Below are 5,365 nucleotides of genomic sequence, written 5' to 3' on the forward strand. Positions count from 1 at the left end.
CATGTCGCAGTAAGATTACCATAAAAGTAGCTCCACAAGGCACCACATCTATCCCAAAGCAGTATAACCTTGTGGACCAGTTAGACAAAATGCCTGCATTAATATCTATCTTAGAACTATTGCGCCTATCTCCATCTCATTAAACAATCTTGGATCAAGCTCTCCAAGAGGCGTCAGTCCCTGCTAACTTAAATACATATCAGTTCCAAGCCATGGTTGGAAATCTAAGGTCATCACCTTGTCTCACTTTTTCTGAAAGTGACAACTTATCCTTCTAGCAACCTCATAACGCCTCACTACACATTGAGGGATTTATCAATCAGCATAGGATCAAGCGAGTCTTGATCGATAATGGAGCAAGCTTGAATATTTGTACACTCTAATTAGTCACTGCATTCGGATATGCAATTGAATTAGTGGATCTCTACAAAAAGATCACAATCAAAGCTTATGATGATGCAGAGCGTTCATCCAAAGGAGCTATTGTACTACCAATTCGAGTGGGCCTTGTGGTGAAGCATATCATCTGTCAGGTTCTGGACCTTCCTCTGCCATACAATTTGTTGTTGGGAAGACCTTGGATACACGCCATGCAAGACGTTCCATCCACTTACCATCAGTGTATCAAGCTCCCACATAATGGTGCAGAAATCACAATCCTGGGCGATGCAAACCCATTTGCATATTGTCATAACATAAATCATCAGCCAGAGATAACTTTTCCCAACAATAGAGAAGCCATCTCCTCCATGTCATACATAAGTCCTGCCTCTCTTTCCAGTTCAAACACTCTTATACCCAAGCAAGAGAAGCTCAAAATGAAAATTGTAGAGGAAGGTCCTGGAGAATATAATCTAAGCCAACTCTTTTGTGTTGGACAAATGCCCACTTCTCCTAAAACACATGGCGAACCTCAACAAGTGCTTTAGACATTACTGGTCACACCAGCTTGTACATTGACACCTTTCATCCTTGGAAAGAGTCAAGAAGAGGAAACCAATGATAAAGACATAGCAGAATGGATCTATAAGGATCCTATCACCACCGACATTCCGCGATCTAAGCTTCCCACATATCAATATGGCAAAGGTCTTCTCATTGTGCAAAGAATGGGATATGATGGTCAAAGTGCTTTGGGGTATTGTAAGCAAGGGTGACATGAGCCACTACATACAAAAATGAAGCCTAAAGATAACACAGGCTTAGGCTTTCAAAAAGAGATCTTTCCTAAGCTCAGATTCAAAGGAAAACCCAACAAACCACTATATCAGCCTATTACAAAGAGGTCACCTTTGATTATCAAAGCAGCACCACCCATCACTCCACCAGTCAAAAAAACAATCCCATCAACAACCACAATAACATCAAGGGCACCATTAGCAGCAGCAACTATATCTGAATTCCTAGCGGTATCTACAACACCAGTGGTTCTAGTAGAAGCGGTGGATTCAACACTACCAACACTCCCAGTATCAGATTCATTGATCCCTATAATTCTTTCTGTAGCACCGATCATTTCATCCACAAGGATACATCAATCGATCACACCTGCAGTATTTAATTCAACAGATATCCCAGCATGGTACAGTAATCGGCTATTGGAAAGTGACTCAGAAACTGACTCACATGAATGGGAATTTGATTCCATACAGCTTAACACTTTAGATGAGGAAGACACATCACTACCTCCACCCCACAAAGATATCCCTATTTACAGAGAAGCACAGATAAAGACCTCTTGGGTTCCTGAACTGGAAACTTCTTCCACAGACCCTACGTCACATCCTACGTCTGATTCTGACAGGGAGAGTACCATCAATGACCTTCACCATAACATCTTAACCCTCACTGACACATCAAATGAACTTAACCTAATCAATGAGGTAATGCCCATTATCCATCCTGAACTCATCGAATGGAACCAACCTAATCCCCCATGTCTTGACCTTTTCTGAAACAATGAGGCAATCATTGACTTCTTGGAATTGAGGGATAACATACCAAGCAGGGATCATAAAGCTGGATTCACCATAGAACTTAATAGCGCAGCATACTTTGGGGTGGATGCCAAACCTTTCAGGTGCAAAAATATAACGATAAAACATGGATCTTCCAGTGAAAACCACACTGTGGCACTATTTGATCCCACAAAAGTAAAAAGAAAGAGCATATCCAATGGTGAAAACCTCTCTGAGGCACCCAAGGATGAAAGGTTTGACATCCTTCCTTCTAGTACACAGCAGGAAAGATCAATGATTCTGATCAAGGAAACAAAATAATATAACGTGGGGACTCCTGAAACTCCTCACCACATACATCTGGCATCTCTTTTTACTCTAGAGGAACAACCCAAGTTTCTCGAATTCTTCCAAAAATGCCAGATCAACTTTGCATGGTCATATGCAAACATGCCTAGTCTTGATCTAGATTTAGTCATGCATCACCTCACAGTAGCAGAACGAGCCAAGCCTGTCAAATAGAAGCTTCGCAAGATGCATCCTCAGATTGCAGTCCTAGTCAAAGTAGAACTTAAGAAACTCCTGGATGTCAGCTTCATCAGACCCATTGATTATGCAGATTGGATATCCAACATTGTGCCTGTCGGTAAACCAAATGGAGGCATCCGTATCTGTACTGACTTTAGAGATCTAAACAAAGCATGTCCTAAGGATGACTTCCCCCTACCAAATATCGACATCATAGTAGACCTAACAACAGGACATGCCATGCTTTCACTCATGGATGGATTTTTAGGGTACAATCAAATAAAAATCACACGAGAGGATCAACACAAGACTGCCTTCACATGTCCATGGGGCACATACTGCTAGAACGTAATGCCTTTTGGTCTACAAAATGCAGGAGCGACCTATCAACAAGCAATGACTACCATCTTTCATGATCTGATGCATACCATAATGGAAGATTATGTTGATGATTTACTAGTAAAATCACTCACAAGAGAAGGTCATCTAGACATATTAGAGAAAATCTTTGATAGACTAGAACAATATCATGTTCGACTCAACCCAAAGAAATGTGTCTTTGGAGTAACCTCAGGGAAGTTTCTCGAATACATTGTTTCAAGCAAAGGCATTGAGGTCGACCTAGCAAAGGTTAAGGCAATCATCGACATGCCACCTCCAAAGAGTATCAGTCAGCTAAGGACATTACAAGGACGACTCCAATCTATCCATAGATTCATTGCACAACTGGCCGATAAGTGTCACCCATTCACACACCTACTACACAAGAACATCCACTTTCAGTGGGATGCCAAATGCCAACAAGCATTCCAGATGCTCAAAGACTATCTCATGAATACACCATTGTTGATCCCACTAGATCCAAGTAGGCCTCTACTACTCTATATTTCAGCAACTAATACAGCTTTGGGAGTACTATTAGCACAACACAATGCAGAAGGGAAAGAGTGTGCAGTTTACTACATTTCTCGCACACTGGTTGGCTATGAACTCAATTACACCCCTATTAAGCGAGCTTGCCTAGTAGTAATCTTGGCAGCCACTAAATTGAGGCACTATCTGTTAACACACAAAGTACAACTCATTGCAAATATTGATCCACTCAAGTACCTACTCACCAAAGTAGCATTGACAAGCTGCTTGGCCAAATGGTTGATGATTCTAAGTGAATTGACATTGAGTATATGGACCGTAAAGCTATCAAAGGGCAAGTTATTGCAGATCAGTTGGTCGATGCACCACTCATAGGCAATCATCCTCTCATTTCCCATTTTCTAGATGAAGAGATATTCATGATCACAAAAGTACAACCATGGAAGCTATACTTTGATGGTTCATACACTAGGCATGGCTCGGGGGCAGGCATTCTGTTTATCACACCTCAAGGTGACAGCATCCTGAAGTCTTACAGGCTCACATTTCCATGCACAAACAACATAGCAGAATATGAGGCCCTGATCACAGGACTCAGGCTCACCATACAATGGAAATTAAAAGAGTTACAGATATATGGCAACTCTCAACTGGTCATCCAACAAGTAACAGATGAATATCAGACCAAGGATGATAAACTCATGTCGTACAAGCAAATGGTGGACATTTTAAAGGCATCATTTACTACTATCACCTTTGAGCAGATACCCAGAGATCAAAATTGAGCCGCTGATGCTATGGCTACCATCACATCTCTCCTAGATCTTCCACAAAAATTTAACACGCTATGAGTTCTTGGTCGAACAGCTTTGGATTCCCACTTGTGATATCCCTGAATCCGAGATGATATGCCACCTTCTTCGTTCCGAATCCCCATGGTATGGTGAGTTATACACCTACCTCCATGATCACACACTTCCTCCTGACCAAACGAATAACCAACATAAAACCTTCATTCGCCAAACCGCTTGATATACCATTATTGCTGAAACCCTATACCGACGTAGTCTTGATGGTACTCTCCTTCGATGTCTGGAACAAGATGAGATAACAAAGGCCTTGGAAGAGGTACATGAAGTAATTTGTGGGACTCACTCAAGTGGCCCGTCACTAGCCAAGAAGATCATACGAGCTCGATACTATTGGCCATCCATGGAAAAAGACTCCTATTACTTTGTCAGAAAATGCAAGAAATGTCAAATTCATGGAGACCTGATACATGCACCAGCATAGGGATTGCAACCGATCACAACACCATGGCCCTTTTGTCAATGGGGACTTGACCTTGTAGGTAAAATCCATCCATCTTCATCCAATGGCCACAAATTCATTATTACCGCCACCGAATACTTCACAAAGTGGATCAAACCAGTTCCACTTACCCAAGTCACCGACAAGCAGATCGCCTCATTTATCCTTAATTACATCATCTTCCGGTATGGTGTACCCATGTCCATCATCACAGATAATGGGCTTCCTTTCAAAAATCAAGATGTCCATGAGCTCTGTGAGAAGTTTCACATCCAACACCACTTTTCCACACCCTATTACCCACAAGGAAATGGTCAGGCTGAAGCATCAAACAAAAACATATTGAGAATCCTTAAGAAGATAGTCAATGATGTCGGTCATGATTGGCATGTTCAATTGAATCCCGCACTATGGGCATATCAAACTAGCATTCATACTCCTACAAGCGCAACTCCTTACTCACTGGTCTATGGTGCGGAAGCTATCCTACCTATTGAGGTCAAGATACCATCACTACGAGTTTCCTTGCATAACCTCATTGATGATGAAGCATACAGAGTCTCACATCTCCAAGACTTAGAGCTGTAGACTTGATGAGAAACGACAAGCTGCATACAACCACCTCAAAGCCTATCAACTGCGCATGAGAAGAAGCTACAATCATCGGGTTAGACCTCGTACATTCGAGGTAGGAG

Source organism: Cryptomeria japonica, chromosome 6 (genome assembly GCF_030272615.1).
Source record: "Cryptomeria japonica chromosome 6, Sugi_1.0, whole genome shotgun sequence".
NCBI classification, from domain to species: domain Eukaryota; kingdom Viridiplantae; phylum Streptophyta; class Pinopsida; order Cupressales; family Cupressaceae; genus Cryptomeria; species Cryptomeria japonica.